This window comes from Myxine glutinosa, chromosome 1 (genome assembly GCF_964187855.1).
Source record: "Myxine glutinosa chromosome 1, kmMyxGlut1.1, whole genome shotgun sequence".
Taxonomy (NCBI): domain Eukaryota; kingdom Metazoa; phylum Chordata; class Myxini; order Myxiniformes; family Myxinidae; genus Myxine; species Myxine glutinosa.
In genome coordinates, this window is record NC_136261.1 from 62,025,865 (window position 1) to 62,039,376 (window position 13,512).

At 46.3% G+C, this 13,512-nt stretch overlaps 1 long non-coding RNA gene across 1 annotated transcript in view; it reads right to left on the reverse strand.

Annotated features, from left to right (window-relative positions):
- Window positions 1-12,630: 12,630 nt before the first annotated feature.
- The window catches only part of LOC144889726 (uncharacterized), a 12,756-nt gene continuing 11,874 nt past the window's right edge, over window positions 12,631-13,512 (reverse strand). Inside the window, exons 2-3 of the long non-coding RNA XR_013622024.1 lie at window positions 12,842-13,512; window positions 12,631-12,685 (exon numbers count right to left, since the gene is read on the reverse strand). The exon at window positions 12,842-13,512 is cut by the window's right edge and continues 638 nt beyond it. This is a non-coding gene — a long non-coding RNA (uncharacterized LOC144889726). The remainder of the gene's footprint in view (window positions 12,686-12,841) is intronic.

Genomic DNA, 13,512 nt, shown 5'->3' on the forward strand with positions numbered 1-13,512 from the left:
CATACAAAATTATACATACAGTAGTGATATTTTCCGAAGCAATAGAAAAATATATAAAACTATACAGAAGGAACCCACAAACAACAACAACCACAGCCACGATAACAATCGAGTGTTATAAAAGATCCTTATTTTCACGTGTTTTACTTCATGTGTTTCACGTGTTTGTTTCACACTGAATGCAAAACGTAAAGGTAGAGCATGCAGATTGTGATACATGACAGGTTCAACGATATGTCCGGCCTGAACGCAATAGGATTCAAAATGGCGGTGTGTGGAGTCAGCCGTCGTACCGCCGTAATGACATCACATCACCCCTGTCATGTGACCAGATCCTCATCTCTGATTGGTGAATGTTTGAGGGGACATTCATACATACATACTTGCATACATACTTACATACATACATACAGACAAACACTTTTCTAGACGACTTTGCTCTATGGGTTTTTTTTTTTGTTTTTTTTTTTTGTATACTGAATCGAGGCTCGTGAAAGAGCTAACATTTACTTCACAAACAAATCAACCAGACAAACAAAACACACAAAAAGAGGGAGCGGAAAACAAGATGGGGAGAGAAGGGGAAGCACACAAACACAACATTTGAGAGCAGGGAGATGTGTGGAAGGGAGAGGGCTTGGGGGGAGGAGGCGTGGGAAGGGGGGGGGGGGGTGGAGGGAGAAGTATAAAACACAAGGACATCAAGGACTTCCAGGACAGAAGTTGGTATTTCAAAAAAGTGGAATTGGGGTGAAATTAGCGGGGGTAGAAAAGATCAAGGTTTTGGATGGGGGAAGATAAGAGATGGTGGTGAACAGCAGTTTTAAAGACCTGGAGGGTGGAGTGGGATTGAAGAGAGTGAGGGAGTTTGTTCCAGAGGCGGGAGAAGCGAGGAATGAAGGAGTGAAGGTGAGCAGAGAGTCTTGATTTTGGCAGTTTGACCATAAGAGGGTTGCAGGCAGATCTTGTGCGACCTGTAGGAATATTTGCGGGACAGAACCCAGAGAGAGCTGGGGGGGGCAAGGCCAGAGAGGAGTCGGTAGAAGATGGAAAGACCACCAACCTGCCTGCGGTGAGTGAGTGAGAGGCCCTTGGAGTTAGCTTCATCGCGGGAGATTCCAATGATTCTGAATGCTTTGGTTTCAACAGCGTGAAGACGAGCTAGGTGTGAGGCAGGAGCACCAGGCCAGAGGGGAGAGCAGTATTCCATTGAGCTGCGGATGAAAGCCTTGTATGTGGTGAGGAGCTCAGGTGTGCCAAGGAAGGACTTTGCACGACGGAGGATGCCCAGTCGGCGACTGGCTTTGGAGGCCAGATTTGAAATGTGGTTTTCCCAGGAAAGATCATGGCAGATAGTGGGACCCAAAAGCTTGAGTGACAGAACTTCTTGGAGAGGATTATTCAGAAAGTGGATGGGAGGGTTGTCCAGTCGGTCTTTTCGGAGAGACATCGTAAGAGTGTGAGATTTGTCAGGATTGAAAGACATGTTCCACTTGTTTGCCCAGTCTGTGATTTTGTCCAGGTCTGCAGAGAGTGAGGAGGCAGCAGACTGCCGATCTGAGGGATGAAGAATGGAGCGACAGAGAGTAGAGTCATCAGCAAAGAGATACAGAGGATTTTCAAGAGAGTCAGAGAGATCATTGATGAAGACCAGAAAAAGCACAGGGCCCAGAACACTGCCTTGTGGAACTCCAGCCTGAACAGGAAGAGGAGATGAGAGAAACCCATTCAGGGCCACACGTTGACTACGACTAGAGAGGAAGTCCGCCAGCCATGCGTGGAGATTTCCATTGATACCAAAAGAGGAGAGTTTGGTGAGCAGAGCGGGGTGCCAGACCATATCGAAGGCACGTGATATGTCAAGGGAGACTGCTCTAATTTCCTGTTTGGCATTGAGGACCTCCATCCATTGTTGAGAAAGCAGAAGCAGCATGTCCAGAGTAGAGTGTCCAGGTCTGAAACCAAATTGATGATCAGAGATCAAGCCATTGGAGAAGAGGAAAGATTTCATATCTGAAGCAATGATGGATTCCATGACTTTGCTGATAATTGGGAGAAGGCTGATTGGTCTGTAGTTGCTGGGATCTGTTTTTGCACCTTTTTTGTGCAAAGCGGTGATGTTGGCAGATTTCCAAGCAGATGGAAGATGACCTTGAGCAAAAGAGAGGGTGAAGAGAACAGAGAGAGGGAGTGAAAGAGCGGAAGAACAGGATTTTAGGACCCGTGGGCTGATGCCGTCAGGTTCAGTTGCAGAATCCGAGTCGAGGGTTGACAGAAACTTTTCCACCTTGTCAGGAGGAAAGGACACAGAGTCCAGGAGCAGCTGGGTACGACTGGGTACGGTGGGTACAGAGAGGGATGGGTTTGGGACAGAAGATTTAGAGGCAAACACAGAGTTGAGGCATTCAGCTTTTTCACGCGCGGAGTCAGCCGTGTGGCCATTTGAGGTGAGGGAGGGGATGGAGGGGGAACAAACACCAGAAACAGATTTGACCAGACGCCACCAGGATTTGGAAGAGGGAGACAGATAAGAGAGTTCGGTCCTGAGAACGGACAGATATTGTTTCCTGGCTCTCCTGAGGGTGGACACACACTTGTTTCGGGCTTTGTGAAAGGAAATGAGATTTCCTTCCGTTGGATTTGCTTTCCAGGAGACGAAAGCAAGTTGTTTCTGGGCAATAGCCTCACCACAAGATTCCGTGTACCATGGACGGGAGGAAGGGTAAGACAACAGAAGACGAGATGGGATAAATCTGTGCATGAGAGAGAGCAGTTTGCTTTGGAAGAATTCCCAGGAAGAATTTATGTCAGAGGCAGTAGAGATGGGAGACCAGTCCAGATGATGGATGGCTGCTTGAAGACCGTGCCAGTTGGCCTGAGTGAAATGCCAGACTCGTCGACGCTGAGGAGGCTCTCTGAGAATGGTCAGAGAGATGTCCACTTTAACAAGCACATGATCAGAAGAGCCGATTGGAGCAGAAGAAGAGCAGCAGACATTTTCAGGGAAGTTAGTCATAACCAAGTCCAGAAGAGAAGATGCTCCGTTGACTGAAATCCGGGTCGGAAAATTGACAGATTGTGTCAGTCCCAGTGAGTCACAGAAGTCCTTTGCTGAAGAGCCATGGCTGGTGAGAGCGGTACCCACACCCAGCCAACTGGCATGGTGACAGTTGAAATCACCACATATGAGGAAGAGAGAGTTGGGATGGGTAGATAGAAGTTGGTCCATATTCTCAGACAGCGAGATGTAGATGGAGTCATCACTGTTTGGTGGACGGTACAACACACATATGAACAAAAGGTGGGAGCGAAGGGGAAGCCGTAGCCAAAGGTATTCCTGGGGGTGAGGTGGAGAGAGGGCAGTGCAGGGCGAGTGAGGAAGAGAGTTTTTTATAAAGATAGCAACCCCACCTCCAGGACGAGGCTCAGGTCTATCATACCGGAGGAGGGAGTAACCTGGGAGAGATACCAAGGAATCAGAGCCATCATGAAGGAGGAAAGTTTCTGTTAAGCAGATCACATCTGGTTTGTCAGAAGCAACCTGTATGGAGAGATCAGACAAGTTTGAGCGAAGGCCCCGGATGTTTGAGGTCCATACTGTTAAGGAAGAGGAAGGGGGAGCATCGGATACAGAACAGGGGGGGGGGTGAGCGGTAGGGTAAGATGTGGAAGAGGAGGAAGAGGTAGGGAGAGCTGTTGAAGGTGTGTCGGAGATTACAGAATAGCTTGGAGAAAGGGAAGAATGGGGCAGACAAAAGGTTTGATGGTGATTGGGAGAGGCGCAGTGAGGTGTTATTTGACGAGGGGGAAGAGCGAGGCAGAAGGTTGAGGGAGATGAAGGTGAAAGTTGGAAGGGGGAAGAAGCGGGGAGGACGCTTTGAGGGGGAGGGGTGAGAGGGGAGTCTAGGAGGGGAGGAGCGAGGGAGAGTCTCGGAGCGGAGGGGTGTGGGGGGAGATTTGAAAGGAATGGGTGATTGGGAAGATTTGGAGGGGAGGGGCAAGGGGGAAGATTTGAAAGAGATGGGTGATGGGGATGATTTGGAGGGGATGGGCAAGGGGGTAGATTTAGGGGGGAGGGGTGATGGGAAATGGGATTTTGGGGTGATGGGATTTTGAAAAATGTACGATTAATGGGAAACGAACATTTATTGCAAAATGAGTTTCTTGAGACATTCGAGTCAAAAATACGTTTGAGGACGCTGGAGGGAGGATGGAGTGCTGGAGAGTTTAGGGAATGAATGAAAGATGCACTATAAGAGATGGAATTTTTTTTTGGAATGAATGGATTTGGTGAGCAAGTCGAAAGCATCCTTTTATAGAAGAAGAAGAAAAAGGTGTTATAGAATATGACAGAATACAGGTCTTCAGGGGTCAGATGAGACATTTTTTAACAACCTGATCACAAATGAAACAACGTGGTCGAAAAACGAACGAACGAACAAATAAGAACGAATAAACGAATAAGAACAGAAGGAAATGTTTTTGGTTTTTTTTTTTTTTTTTTTGGAGATTTTAAAACAAGGAAGTATGGGATGAAAAGACCGTGAAAAACAGAGACCGGAAAATAATTGCAGCGCGATCAGAGAACCGCTGAGACAAAAACGAAGCCTCAAGCCAAGGTTGGACACAGTAGCCTAGTACTACACTTAGGCCTCAGAATACACGATAAGAGAGACCGACGATTCTGTACACAGGTATGAAAAACCAACGCCAAGAATACTATTCAAGACACCCCAATAGGTACATACAAGACCAGTTTCGACAAAAACACAATTGAGAAAAGTTACTTAACTTCGAAAGCGAGCGTGCATGGACAGCTTTGAAGAGACGAGACCTCCAATCTTGCGCATGCGCATAGTCAAGACTTGCGCATTTTTATGCCGTAAAAAACAAGAAAACTGTAAACTGAAGTCATATTTACCCTCGCCAGAGGAGAGGGTATTGCATTTGAGTCCGTTTTTTGTTTGTCTGTCACATTTTGCATATTTATGTCTGTCAAGTAGTATTGCCCTAATATATTTGTTTGTTTTTTCCTGAAATAAATAAATATGCAAAAATAAATATGATTTTCTCTGCAACCGTTGGTCGGATTCACAGGAAATTTTCACCATAGGTGCAACTCCACCTGTATAATTTTTTTTATAATTATGACGTCATAGGTCACGTGGTACGGGCACCGTCTTGGAAAAATCGAAAACATTTGCACCTCTATATCTCCAAAAGTGCTGCATAGAAAAAATTGAGACATGACTAATTGTAAAGAACTCTCCATGTGTAATAATAATAACATATGTTAATGATGCTGTCATAGGTGCCTCCATTATGACATCATAATTCAACAAGTACAAAACTTCATCCGATCAAGATGAAATTTCTTGAGGGTCATCTTGGGATAAATTGGTGGAGAAAAAAAAAATAACGATGACGTTATCGGTCACGTGGTTCGGCTGCCATATTTGTTTTAACACAAAAGCATTTTTTTTAAAACACTGAAAACACGTCCTGGCGAGGGTCTGCAGTCTTTGATTGCTCTTTCTTGTTTCTTCTTGTAACATAGTTGGGATGTTCATTGTTGAAAACTTTGCCGATATTACTTAACCAGACTACTTACTTTCTTGCTATACAATATTTTATCCCAAAATGTAGCTATGGTGTACAATTGTGTTATATTCAAATAAAAAGGAAAAAGTACTTGGGAGAAAATGAAGGAGCAGGTGGGAATATGTGGAAGAATTTGCTTGATTAAAATTATGTGATAATGTTCTCATATATCCATGGAAATCTGGTATGGAAATGGAAATGTTATTATGGCATCCATGGAAATCTCCACACATGGCTCACAGACTTCCTCTGCTGTTGTAGCCAACGTGTGGCTCTAAATGGAATTCTCTCATCTCCTCTTCCTGTCGAGGATGGAGTTCCCCAAGGCAGTGTTCTTGGCCCTGTGCTTTTTCTGATCTTCATTATCCCTTGGATGCGCTGAGTCAATAAATCACAAGAACGCATTCATGGGTCATATTTGACCCAGGATTAGTCAGGCAAGTTATTTTTCCCAAAAAATAAATAATAATAATAATAATAATAATACAATTATCTCCATTGTTGTATTCTTTGAGGTGTATTTTCTGAAAAAAAAGTTTTAAAAAATACCCCCCCCCCTCCCCCCCCATAAACACATAAGTCGGGGCTTTTAGACCCGGCATGATTTTTGTTTCTCTATAACCGTTATTTAAAAAATTATTTACACGAGCTTTCACATGTGCTTCAAATAAAAGGTAATAAACGTTCCTGTGTGTGTGTTTTATTTTTTTGTCTTTCAGGATAGAGGGAAAATGTCATATAAAAAAACATCACATTAACGCATTAATGGGTCAATTTGAACCGTGACCAGTATGATTGTTTGTTTCTGGATAACATTGTTATAAAAATGTTTTTTTGACCTTTCATATATGCTTTGAATAAAGGGTAATACATGTTTCTGTGTTTTTTATTTTTCTTTCCTTCAGGATCGCAGGAAAAAACTATTTTAAAATGTAATACTCCCATGAATGCATTCATGGGTCATATTGACCCCGCATGATTTTTGTTGCACTATAACATTGTCATTACAACATTTTTATGCATGACCTTTCATATATGCTTCAAATAAAGTGTAATACATATTCCTGTGTGTGTGTTTTATTTATTTTTCCTTTCAGGATCCTATCCCTAACCCTAGTAGCTAACGCTAAAAACCTTAACACCCCACCAACGACCCTATCCCTAACAGTACATGCTATACATTATATGTTTGGACTACAAACTCCACCACATTGAACAGTTTACGTTTTATATCCACTGATAGGTCGGATCTGGATCTGGACCTGAACCGAAATCGAATCAGCTCGTTCTTGTAACCTACCAACTCATCCACCAAGTTGTCATAACTCATCCACAACTATTTGAGATATCGTGATAGATATCGTTTTTGGCCCTTTATCTCAATGTTGAAGATTCACTTGAGAATTAAAAAAAATTTTTATCGTATCCAGATCCACATCTTCACCAAACACAGACAAACTGCTCACAGACAGACAGACAAAAAGACAGGGGTGAAAATATAACCTCTGTCCACCTTCAATGGTGGAGGTAATAACCTTCTTTACAGAGTGTTTCAAAAAGAGTGATACAACTTTAAACGTTTATTTAAAAAGAAACAAACGTCAGGAATGTGAACCAAACATTTATTGAAAGCTTATGACATGGTATTTTTAAAAATCACTGATTGCTATTGCAGTAAGTCACTGCTCGAGCTAGTGAGAGCCCAAGGTCTGAAATTGGCATTTACGCAAAATCCTTGTAATTGACATTCTCGATGTGTGCCCATCAGTTCAGACAGGCATTGATCCTGACTCCAATGTTCTGTCTAACTTTCCTGTAGGTCTCATGTGGCACTGCCTGGATGTAGTCGGACACCTCCTGCATCAGATCATCCCGTGTAGCAAGGCGGTTGACATAGACAGAGCCCTTGGCAGCCCCCCAGAAACAGTAGTCCAGAGGGTTCAAGTCTGGACTATGGGGCACCGAATCATGAGTGGTACCCAGGGCAACGAGGCTGTCTGAAAAGCTGCTGTAGGAAAGTGATGGTGTCACCAGCTGCATACAGGGGTGCACCATCCTGCGTAAACCAGGTCATGCTGAGCTGGTTTGGGGTGACCTTTTGGGCTAGATCATTATGGAACTTCTGGAGCACGGGCCGGTAGCGCTCACCGTTGATCGTTGTCCTACTGTTGTCATTCTCAAACCAGTAAGGCCTTAGCATTTCCTATCTGGCATTGAAGGCGCAGAAGCATGTGACCTTAGGCCATTTCAGGTACCTCCCAGTGATCTCTCAGGTGGTTCTGCCCCCCCAGAAAACGTTGTTGTGGTTGTTGATGGCAACGTTCAAGTGGAAATGGGCTTCATCACTGAACCACATCAGGTTGATCCCCTTTGGGTACCGCTCCATCCTGTCACTGAGCCAATTGCACATATCAAGTCTCCTTCTCATGTCATCTTGACTCAGTTTATGCCTAATAGAGATGATGTATGGGAAAAGCTTCAGTTCCTTAGTGAGGATACACCAGACTGATGTTGGTTTGATGCCCAGCTCCTGGGAGCGCCGGCGGTGTGATTTCTTGGGACTGTCCACTGCAGAATCCCACATGGCGTCAATGTTGGCTTGGCTCTTAGTTACTGATGCTGGCCTGCCACTGTTGCCCTTGCTCTGGTTGTGCACTGTACCCTTGTGCTCAGAATGTTTCACAATAGGTTAAATGGCAAAATTTGTGAGTCCATCACGTGTTCTGAGGTCGTATTCCCGGCAGAACCTCCGGCGGGTGTCGACAAATGATTTAGTCTCGTACCACAGAGCCACCACTTTTGTCTTCTGCTCCACCGTCAATGGCATAGTTGAGCTACAGAGCTAAAATCTCAGGGAACAAATACCACAATAACACCACCAAACCCTGAAAAGGAAAACGGTATAGGTTATACGGTATAACTATGAACGAGGATAAGTGCCAATACTCCCTACGCACGATAGATATTCTGGGGTACACCGTGACCCATGGCTCTGTCGCTCCGGATAAGGAGCGTCTGCGACCTTTGCTCGACATGGCCCCTCCCTGTGATCGGGCGTCCCTGAAGCGCGCCCTCGGGCTATTCGCCCATTACTCCAAATGGGTGCACAATTTCTCCGTGAAACTTCGCCCCCTTGTGGCCTGCGACACCTTCCCACTGAGTCCGGCCGCATTGGCGGCCTTTGAAGGCCTTAAGGCCGACATCGCCCGAGCCGCCGTGGCGACAATCGACGAGAGCGGCTCTTTCGTCCTCGAAAGTGACGCCTCGGATCAGGCCATCGCGGCGACGCTCTCCCAAGGGGGGCGTCCTGTGGCTTTCTTTTCACGGACTCTTACCACTGCTGAGCGGAGACACTCGTCCGTCGAAAAGGAAGCGTATGCGATCGTCGAGTCTATTCGGCGATGGCGCCCGTACTTACTCGGGCGGTGCTTCCAAATCATCACGGACCAGCAAAGCGTTGCGTTCATGTACGACACCTTACACGCCCAGCGCATTAAGAATGAGAAAATCACTCGCTGGCGTATCGAACTCGCCGACTTCTGTTACACCATCAAATATCGCCCGGGGAAGGATAACCGGGCCGCCGATGCCTTATCACGACCGGCTACATGCGCGGGTATCACCTCTTTGGAGGGCCTACGGGTGCTGCATGCCACTGTGGGCCATCCCGGCGTAACGCGTTTCGCTCATTTTGTGCGGCGTGGCAATCTCCCATACTCGATTGACGATATCCGCCGTATCTGTCGCGACTGCGCTATCTGCGCGGAAATCAAACCGCGTTTCTATAACCCTCCCATGGGGACTCTGGTTAAAGCTACGCGACCGTGGGAACGCTTGGCGATGGATTTCAAGGGCCCATTGCCGGTGTCGAGCGGCTCTCGCTCTCTGCTCACTATCGTCGATGAGTACTCGCGATTCCCCTTTGCTTATACGTGCGCGGACATGACTGCTGCCACAGTGATGCGATGCTTACAGAACTTGTTCTCAATGTTCGGGTACCCGGCCTATGTCCATACCGACCGGGGTGCGGTCTTCTTGTCTCAGGAGGTGCGCGGCTATCTGCTCCAAAATAACATTGCTTCTAGTTATACCACGCCGTACAGACCCCAGGCTAATGGGCAGATCGAACGCTTCAACGGGATTATCTGGAGGGCCGTCATGCTCAACCTCCGGACACTTGGCCGGGGCCTCGATAAATGGGCTTGGTCGCTACCTGCGGCGTTGAACTCGATCAGGGCTCTCCTGTGTACGGCAACCAACCAAACTCCCCACGATCGACTTTTCCACCACCCCAGGAGCACGGGGTGTATACGGTCTTTGCCCAATTGGCTCGCTGGGCCCGGGCCGGCCTACCTTAAACGGGCGGTTCGCGCGAGCAAGTACGACCCCCTAGTGGACAAAGTGCAGATTCTCCAGGCTAATCCTGAGCATGCTCGTGTGATGACGACTGATGGCCGTGAGACTACTGTCTCCGTCCGTCACCTTGCCCCTTGCGGGGTCGCTGACCTGAGTAGGGAATCGGACGGACCGACCGAACCCATCTATGAGACTATGGCCTCTCCCGACGCTCCCATCGCCGAATGTCTACCGACTCTCCTCTCGCCGGGTCTACCTGGGCCCGACGACTTGGAGTTACCCCCTTCGTCACCCGACCCTGATGGCGCCTCCGACGCCGGGGACACAGGGATACGTGATGCCGTACCCGGGGAAGTTCGGACGCGTGCTGGCAGAGCAATTCGCCGCCCGGCCCGATACGGTTGGGTCGACTGATGTTCCGTACCCTGTTCGTGCTGACGCTCGCTAGCTTCTAGCCGCACCGCCGTATAATTCTGACGGGGGGGAGAATGTAGTGAAATCGTATTTGTACTGAACCCGGGGGTGATGCTCGCTGCTCGTTGACACCGCTAGGGGCGTGACTATAAGACCCGCTGCTGCGAACGGTGCTCCGAGACTTCTCCTGTGACACGCTACATCTGGTAGACTGGCTAACGGTACGCCAGCATAGAATATCCAGCTTGCTTGCATTGAATGTTATGAATGGTCCCATGTGATGCCACATCGTATACTTATTGCATTTCCTGCATTACAGGATGATGTCATGATCTAAATGGAATTAAACCACAAGTTGGACTAAAGTTGTGTGGACCTGATTGGTTTTCCACAACAGTCAAAATATAAAGAATATGTCAGGAAGTCAAAGTTGTATCAATCTTTTTGAAACACCCTGTATATTGAACTGATTTTGCAACCTCTGTCCTAAGATTTTATGTGAGCTACCTCATTTGCTGTGGGATCATTTCAATTTTCTGTAGTGTATATTAATATAAATACCCCCCAGTTGGCCGACTTGAGGTTGTAGTTAAGACCTCTGTTGATTTGGGCGAACCCCCAAGGGAGTCCCACTGATCCCCTGGGAAACCCACCGATACAAAATCAATAAAATGCAAGACCAAACGATTATGCAGGCCATCAAGTAGAAGGGCTGTATCGGGTTTCTGAGTAATCGGTTGTTAAATAAGGGACGAGTCGGGATCCGAAGTTTGTGGGGTAACCTCCCCCCTCCCCACCTCCATCCCAGGAGCCCTCATGATCCGAAATCGAAAAGTTGAAGCCGAAACGATTGTGCGAGCTACTGTCTTGTATTCATATGTCAAGTTTCAGAACAATCAGCAGGGTGATAAAGGAGTAGCAAAAACAGCAAACCGTTAACGGACAGACGGACGGATATAACAACACATTTTACAAGTTTATCTCTTCGAGATCGAGATGCGACGACCTAAAAACGACTAATTAATCAACGCTGTAGTTTCTCACTTTTTCCACGCCAGGTCCTATCCAAACGATAACTGCCTGTCTTTGCTCCCAATATAATAGATGAACATTTTCGACATCACAATGAGAGCCATACCTCACTGTGCCTGTGTTTAACTATTCTTCTCACACAGCAATGTCATACGGCATTGATTTGGGTGAAAGACAGCAGGGCCACGGGAGAACCCTCGCCTGCTTACTTAATTTGGCTACCCTGCCTATTTGCAATAATCTTCTTATGTATGTAAACCTTATGTCACTATGGATTAGATCCTCCTTTTTCAGTCCCAACTTGCTGGATTACCTGCTCCTTGTACCTTCCCTGAGAGAACCATAGCATTCTCTTGGCCTTGCTCCACATCTAAGATGATGGGAATAGAGCCTGTGATTGATGCTGTGAAGAGGAACAGGTTGAGATGGTTTGGTCATGTGTTGAGGAAGGATGAAAGTGACTGGTTGAGAAGAGTGATGGAAATGAATGTAGAAGGAAGTAGAGGACGGGGAAGACCGAGAAAGACTTGGCTAAAGATGGTGAAAGAAGAAATGCAGGCAAGGGGGTTAACAAGGGGAGACGCAGAAAATAGGGCAAAATGGAGAAGATTGTCATGGGGACCGCAAGGCCAACCCCCGCTCTCGAAGGGAAAATGGCCTTAAAATGCATGTTGTTGTTGTTGTTTACTCCACATCTTAGTTGCAGATATTTATACTTCCACCTGGTAAGGACCTCTCCCCACAATGCGAAAAATAATTTTCTTAGAAAGAAAATATTTTCTTAAAATAAAAGTTTTGTTCAAGCAAGGAAAGCATTTGAAATATTTTATTGCGACCACAAATATTTCCTCATTGCATTCTTGTTTCAAGAAAACGTTTATTATTAGAAAAAAATTTTACTAAGAAAATTGCTGGAAGGATGGCATCGAGGTATGCATACTCACCTCGAAGCTGTCGAGACTGGGCTTGATAGTTGGGAAGTATTGAGGAAATAGGGGAATATTTACAAGCGGATATGGATGGATGCAAATCCCATATCCGCAACAATATATATATAAATATATAAATAACACACACACACACACACACACACACACACACACACACACACACACACACACACACACACACACACACACACACACACACACACACACACACACACACACACACACACACACACACACACACACACACACACAAGAAAACAAGATCCAATCACATCTCTCACCTGTGATTGGAGGGAATAACCAATCAGCTCTCAGCTGGCTTCATGTCCAACCTAAAGAATAATGTGGCATCACGACTTCCATAATGCAGGGACATTTGTTTATAATCAGATCCCAATTCCATCAGTATCCAAATTTAAATCGACACCTCAAGATGGAATGGCACATTCTAACCAATTACAGGAAATGTATTAATCGTAAGGACTTACCCATCTGTTTCACTGACGTGGTCTGCATCATGCATAATATCTTTGCGATGCCAAGTGCCCATCACTGCCAAATGCGATATTTTCAGTCACCGACCGTCCACTGCTGATTTATCCTCCAGTTTCCCTTTTCCAATGCACCAGGAAAAGCTACAAGCTTGAGGATAATATGCAGGCCTGACCACATCAGCATTTTTGGACTGAAAATTCCACCGTTGTATTGCCCGTTCGGTGGCCAATTGCTGCCCCCTCACCGCTTGAGCCACGTTAAGTTTTGACATTGTCGCAAAATTATTAACTGTCTGACTATTTGTGTCCCTGGTGTTGGGCTAGCGGCTAGGGTGCCGGCTTAGGGTCCTAGGATCCTGGGTTCGAATCTCGGTCGATCGCCGAATTAATGCCAGGGGGGTTGACTCAGCCTGTCATCCTTCCGAGGTCGGCTAATTGAGCACCAGTTCACTGGTAATTCCCTGTTTGTCGTTGAAGGTGGCAAAAAGGGTTGGCGTCAGGAAGGGCATCCGGCCGTAAAACATTGCTTCAAAAAGGGGACCAAAAAAAAACAACAACTACCACGGTCCCCGAAAAGGCCAACCCCCGCTTTGCGGGGAAAAATGGCCTCTAAACGGTGGTTTTTGACTATTTGTGTCCCATTGATTTTTGCCTGAATCTTGCAC